This window comes from Leptosomus discolor, chromosome 4, assembly GCF_034619465.1.
Source record: "Leptosomus discolor isolate bLepDis1 chromosome 4, bLepDis1.hap2, whole genome shotgun sequence".
NCBI classification, from domain to species: Eukaryota; Metazoa; Chordata; class Aves; order Leptosomiformes; family Leptosomidae; genus Leptosomus; species Leptosomus discolor.
The window spans coordinates 14,521,552-14,529,200 of NC_141394.1; positions in this window are offsets into that span (position 1 = coordinate 14,521,552).

Genomic DNA, 7,649 nt, shown 5'->3' on the forward strand with positions numbered 1-7,649 from the left:
TTCTACAATTTCTAATTTCCCTTGTAACCTTCTGTGGAATGCCTTGAAATTAAGTTTCTGAAGAACTGGACAGAGATGCTTTTCCTCTACAAGGGTGGTTTGGACTTACTAATGTTTTAGACTCCAGAATGTATTACGTTCTTTCAGTTGAAAAAAGTTTCACTAATCTGTCCTTTCCAGAAACTGTATAACTTCTGGTTTAGCTATGTTTATCTCCATTACCTGACTCTTCCTCTTGTCTCCTGGCTTTTGACAGTAGTCCATACATTCTGTACTTCAAAATACTTGTCTGACAATATCTAGCGGAGACTACTTGCTGCCCTGGAATTTATCCATCTGTTCCTGTTACTGAAATATCAGATCAATAACTCTCTTTCGAGGGTCTCTAGCAGTCATCCGTAGTCTTCCTCACAATGTCCTCTAGTTGAATCCTCCTTGAGCACAAGCCAGGGCCCTTTTTCTGATGCAACCTTTTGTACCAATCAGTTATGTAGATGTTTGCTAGGTGTCTCCTTAACATCTGTCGTGTAGATAGCTTTGTCTCCTTGATGTCTATCTGGTATGTATAGCTTTGAGGGAGCTCCTGCTGTTCTGGGTTCCTGCAGTTTCTGTACATTCCTCTTTCATCAGCAAACAAGCTATGCAGAGTTTCATGACCCAAAGTTTCACATAGTTTCCAACCCCTAATTCAAATGTTAGTGTGGTGGGTTGACCCTGGCCAAAATGCCAGGTGCCCACCAAAGCCGCTCTATTACTCCCCCTCCTTAACTGGACAGGAGAGAGGAGAGGAAAAAAAAAAATAACAGGCTTGTGGGCTTGAGATAAGGACAGGGAGATCACTCAGCATTTACCGTCACAGGCAAAACAGACTCAACTGAAAGGAAATGTAATTTATTACCAATTAACTCAGAGAGGAGTAATGAGAAATAAACCCAAATCTTAAAACACCTTCCCCCCCACCCGTCCCTCCTTTCCTGGGCATAACTTTGATCCCAATTTTCCTCCCTCCTCCCCCCGAGCGGCACAGGGGGGAAAAGAGGGAATGGGGGTTGGGGTCAGTTCATCACTCTGTTGTTTTCTGCCGCTGCTTCCCCCTCGGGGAGGACTCGTCACACGTTTCCCCTGCTCCAATGTGGGGTCCCTCTCACAGGAGAAAGTCCTCCATGACTTCTCCAACGTGAGTCTTCCCACAGGTTCAGTTCTTCATGAACTGCTCCAACGTGGGTCTCCTCCATGGTGTGCAGTCCTTCAGGAACCGACTGCTCCAGCGTGAGCCCCCTCACGGGGTCTCTGGCAGCAAACCTGCTCCAGCGTGGGCTTCTCTCTCTCCATGGGCCACAGGTCCTGCCAGGAGCCTGCTCCAGTGCAGGCTTCCCACGGGGTCACAGCTTCCTTCAGGCATCCACCTACTCCGGCGTGGGGGCCCTCCACGGGGTGTAGGCAGTCATCTGCTCCCCCGCCCATGGGCTGCAGGGGCACAGCCTGCCTCACCATGGTCTTCACCACAGGCCGCAGGGGAATCGCTGCTCCGGCGCCTGGAGCATCTCCTCCCCCTCCTTCTTCACTGACCTTGGTGTCTGCAGGATGTTTCTCTCAGTCCTCTCACTTGCTGCAATTACTGCTGCCCAACAACTTTTTCACTCTCAAATACGTTATCACAGAGGTGAAAAACGCTGTCGCTGATGGGCTCGGCCTTGGCCAGCGGCGGGTCCGTCTTAAAGCCGGCTGGCATTGGCTATATCTGACATAGGGGAAACTTCGAGCAGCTTCGTACAGAAGCCACCCCTGTAACCCCACTGCTACCAAAACTTTGCCACGCAGACCCGTTACAGTTAGCAAAACCAAAATTCATACAAAAGTAGAAAACTTCAGTTCATCATTCCCCCATGCAAAGAAACTATGTTGTTTTGAGCTCTTAATCTAGAACTACTTAGTCCCTCTGATGAAAAGAGATAGACATACATTATTTTAAAAAAATTTTTGTGATGTTGCTATCTTAATTAATTCTCTTCTAAATTATCTTTATTGGCTGTCAACATCAAGTGTCTACCTCACATATATCATAAAAGCTACAAAGAATTTATGTTTTTGTAATCCTTCCTCTGTGCTGGAAAAACCTCCTGAATTACAAATCTCTTTATTGATATTTTTTGATTGATAAGCGTACACTCACTGGTAGTAAGAAAGAATAAAGCAGTGATTCTAAAGAAAGAACAAGTAAAAGCCACGAATTGTGCAGGGTTGTTTTTTTTTTTTACTTACTGAGGCAGAAGGTACTGCAGTGGGACACATTTACATTAGAATAAAATATAAGAGGTAGCTGTACTGGTAATAACAAAAAGATCTTTTTTGTCTTGTGGTAAAAATGTGTCTCTATCCTGAAACCAGACAGGAGCCAGCTAACTAGTTCTGTACCAGATTTGTCTTCAGTGGCTTACCTGCTTCTTCATACTCCAGATTCCTTGCGGAATGGGTTGTCATTCTCTACCTCAGTAGGATGTTACTTTACAAGTATGATTCCCTCAGTGCCTCACGGAAAACCCAAATTAAAAAAATGTCTTTCCTCACAGGTAGTGAATATATCGCCTACAAGGTTTTTATTGTATCTACCAGCACAGAAGTCAAGAAAGGAGGTGACGCTTCTTATGCAGCCCAAAGCAGCCAGCCAGTAGTAGCAACTTCATCAGCAAAACACGTAAGTCCATAGCAACAACTACTGAGTCATTTAGGCACTTGTTAAATCTTTTGCTTGAACCAATATAATTTATAAAGCCTGTGTACGCTGTGAAAAATAATAGGCCCAATTCCTGAGTCAGCATAACTCAGGGGCTTTTTAGACATGTGGTTTGAAAAGTCAGTAGTATATATCATGTAGTTGTCCAACTGCATGTAAATATTTTACAGAATAAATTAAACAACTCACATCAGTTTTGAGAACAAGGCAGCAATTCTGAAAAAGAAATTTGCTTTCTGTAGTGTCTAGTCTTCCACTTGCTTCATCAAAGCAATTCAAATAGTTCTACTGCCAGTCTTACTAACCTATTTCAAATTCCACTGGGATAACTCTTTATTCCAGCAAAATTGCTCCATATATCAATATTAGTGATTATTAAGTATTTTTTAGCTATAATATATCAAACCCATCTTTATTGATAAACGCATACATTTTTCAAATAGCACTTCAAATTCACTTGAAAAGATGCAGTTTTCAATTTAAAAAAATTCTAATTGGAATTGGTTGTCTTTCCTATAATTACTTTAAAAACTGGACTTCAGTCAATTGCTTGTTGTAATATAAGTCAGAGGAGGAAGTTGCTTCCCAAGCAGCACTGGGGCAGCATGCTTGGAAGTATTAGCTGTATCTAGCCAGCTGAATATCTGTTCTGGCCTGTTATGTAGCAGTAACATCAGGTGCTTGCTAGTATCAGAATTTATGGCTGGGAAATTGTAACAGCTGGTTACACAGATGGAAAAGTTGTAATTGAGGTAACGAACAAAAAGAATGCTCAAACAGAGCAAGTCAGAAATGAGTACCTCATATGACAAGTGCAGGTATTTGGGGAAAAAACACTTCCCACTAGATCCCTGGTTTGCTGAGGAGGAACAAGGGTTAGTAAAAACAGAAAACCCCTATTTAGCAATGCTATGCTATTAATTGCAGCAAATGGAGCATTCCTTACAAGAAACAAGGAATTATTTTCAGTTGCTGGCACTGAAAATATAAACCCCTTACTTTCTGCACTGAAAGCAAAATTTAAAAGCTTGTAAGATTATTGTTATCATAAAGCTTCCTTCGAACTATCCAATTCAAATGAATTATAGCGCCTTTTTAGAAAGTAACAACCTTCACCTCATGATTTATTTTTAATTATTTTAAAGTAGCTCAGAAACTACTTTAAAAGAAAAATCTTCAACCAGATTGAAAAATTTCACACAAAATCTAAACATAAGTAAGTCTTTTGAAGTTTCCTAGAGTCCTGATTAAGTCACTTACTGTTAAACGTAAGCAAACTGAAATCTTCATACACAAAACCACATTTTAAATAGTTAGTGATCTAATCAGAATGATTAAATTCTGTACATCACAATTGTTTAAGACTAAGTTCAAGTGACAAAAATATCAGGAAAACAATGGTATCAGGCAGTCCTGTCATTTTTAAGCCTGAGCAATGCATGAGTCTTAACATTATAAACCACTTGATCCATGGTACCCTATCGCTAAGATCCTGCCGAAAGGAGCAAATGTCAGGGATAATTCCGCTCCTAAGCCAATTGCAGCGGAAAACAGGCATCATATCAAGACCAATTTGGAGTAGATTAATGAAAAAAGGCTTAATGAACCGTGTACTCCTGAAAGAATGCTCGTAAAATCTGTCCCTAATGAAGGTGAGGAGCTAAAAAAGATTGTGAGAAACAAGTCAGGACCATTAACCTTGGGGTATTACGAGATCCTTGAGAGTCTAATTCTTGTCACAAGGTCAAGGTTTTACGAAGCAATTATTAAGACACACACACGTACTCAAAGCCTTTTAACCTTGGGGATTCTGGACCCATTTCCCTTCACCTGCTAACCCCTTTGGTTTTTTCCTGCTTTCCTTGTTCATAAAGCTACATGTTATAATACCTGTACAGATGATGTATCTCCTGGCTTGTGCAAGGAATCTATTTGTACTAGTGAGTGCCCAAATAAAAGGGGAGACCCAAGGTTTTATTATTTCACTTCTGCCTTTCTCTCAGGTTGATTTGTGTGCCTCTCCGTTGGAATGAAGAAAGAAAGGAAAATTCTTATCTCTGCAGTAGTGGGCCTGCTGTTCTAACTTTAATTTTGAATGAGGACAGGTTGACAGTAGTGCCCACTGCCAATTTGCATTTTTCTGAAGTACAAGAAAATAGGCTGCCAAGAGCGATCAACTTCAAGCAATTTATTATTCCTATCTTCTTCTGATCAAGACGTATATGGAAAGTAGAATGCTGGATAAAAAGAGAAAAATATAATCTTAATTTAAAAGCTATAGTGTGACAGTAAAGCCTGACATGACTACTACTTTAGTTTCTGCTCATGCAACTATGGTATAAAACGTTATAAATCTCATTACAGGGTTGCAAAGCTCAGCTCACAGTTGAATGGCTAGATTGTGCTGCTGTCAATGCATTACTGTGGGGGCATTCTCACTGAAATCACTGCAAGCTAAAAAGTGATGCACTTAGGAGCAGCAAAGTCTCTGCTTTCATTGAGATGAATAGGAATTGTTCCTGGGCAACAACTCTGGGATTTGCTCTGGTCACATGGGCCACTTCAATGGAAATGAAATCAACAGGCAGTATGTTAACTTCTCTGCAGAGTGAAATAGAAAGTATTGGACAGTGCCGGAAGAAATATTTGTTTTGCGTAAATACATTCTGATAGATGGTCAACTGTTAAAATGAACAGTATGAAGCAAGACAAATTTAGGAGTTTCTTGAAAAATACTATCTGTGCAATACTGTATCTGCTTCTATCAATTACAGCAAATGGAGCATTCCTTATATGGAACAAGGAATTACTTTCAGTTACTGGCACTGAAAATACAAACCATTTTCTGTACTGAAAGCAAAATTTAAAAGTGGTAGCTTGTAAGATTATTGTTATCATAAGCTTGAATATCTGCTTCAGTTTAATTCTTTCAATAATGACTGACCTAATTATTGAATTAGTCATGTTTTAATATATTGAAATATTATGCAGTATTTCAGTGGAATACTGGAATGGCAAGGTGAATAGTTTTTCAAAATTTAATAAAAACATTGGGGTTTTGAAGAGAATACAAATACAAATGTCAAACTTCACATATCAAATACAAATTTTTTCTTTTTTCATGAGAAAGATAGCAGAAGCTGACGTGCTAGAAGGCTTTTAAACACTTGCAAACATAAAGGAGAGGAGAAATCTTCAAAAAGAATTGTGTAACAGCTCTCAGCTCTTCATGTATAATACCTGCCTGTTGTAACAGTTTGTTTACAGCTGTCCACATGAATCTCATACAGATTTTTAGAAGTACCCTCTAAATTTGCATTAAAACTTATCTAGCCTCAGAAATTTTTAACAAAATATTGATTATTACAATTCTATTGGAAGTAGATTACCATCTTGCAAATAACGTATTATTGTTGTGTATCCTCAAGCTGTGAAATGTCCTTTTGTCATAAAGGAACCATCTTGTCTTGCTGCAAAGACTGTCACATCTGCATTTTTCAATGCCACAGCAGTTTGAGTCTTCAGTAGTAATACTCAGAAAAAAAAAATCTGAATTGTTGTATGGCTCACATTCCTGACCTGCAAAAAACTGAAACAAAACTGGGCATCAAAAATGACTACGGTAAGATTTAATAAAAGTGTACAGAATGCTGTAAGACTAATGCTATGAAAAGTCTTAAAAGAGCAGTAATACAGGTACTATTCATAACAAACCAAAAAAAGCCCCGGCACTGCCATAAATAGCCAAGGGCCAAAGTCTTCAGGTTTAAAGTTCATAAATAGCTTCAGCATGTTCGTTCATTCTGTTAGAAAGATGATAGTTCAGTTATTGCCAAGTTCAGATATGAGCGGAGATGATACGCTTCCCATGTATTTAAAAAAAAATAAAATTAAAATAGGTTCTTGATCAGAAACCGAACTATTAACACAATGAATAACGTACCTGTATGTGTCTGTTCCCAAGAGCCTCAACTCACTTAAGTGCTTTGGCCATTAATTCTAACTAGGGTCCTACTAAACCTTGAAGATGGAGGCAGGGCATTCTGACTGCAAAGCACTGTTCACTGGACCTTTCCTACCCCAGGAATCGGTGAGCGACTACCAGAATATGTAGGTAAGTCGTTGCCTGCAAACCATTTCATAATAGAGCTGGAGTGTCAGAATTAAATAAACCAAAAATATGTTGTCATTTAAATCCAGAGTACTGTTGCGTTTTAATGAAAGCAGCAACTCCGCATAAGCTGTACGGGAACCTCTTGCTTGGCGGTAGGCACTTTACACAGCAGTGTAACATCTCAAACCTTACCGTAAGAGGGAGCTACAGATTATTTAAGGGATATTTCTCTTGTATAACCAAATGGGCTCTAAGGAAAATGTAACAATTTTTTTTCTTTACAAACACAGTCAACATAGTGCAAGGTGAAAAGTTTGTCTGTTTTAGTCAGTGCCTGTCACTGACCAGAACCCCCAGTTGCTGAAAGCTCACCAATCTATCTGAAGTACTGTAAAGCATTATGAGCAGGGCCATGGTACACCTGGCCTGCTATCAAACCCTGAATACGGAATAGTGAGGCGGATGATTGTCCTCCCTTGCCTCGACATCCTGAATGGAAAAGAAAATACAGAACTGGCATTCAAATTCTGCATTTATCCTTGCCCCTGCTCCCTTCTGTGAGAAATTGTTCTGTGAATAACTAATAACGTGCACGTGTGCAAATCTGAGTAGTATGAAGCATGTCAGTATGAATCTTTTCCACTTTTAAATAGCTTTTATGAAATATATTGCCATTGACCTTAAATGCATATGTAAAATCTGAACAAAACAGTAGATTAGAATTTAGTGCTCACATGGTATTTCTTGAGAATAAATTCCTCTCCTGGCAAGTAACTAAATAACATTTGATCCTGTTAATGG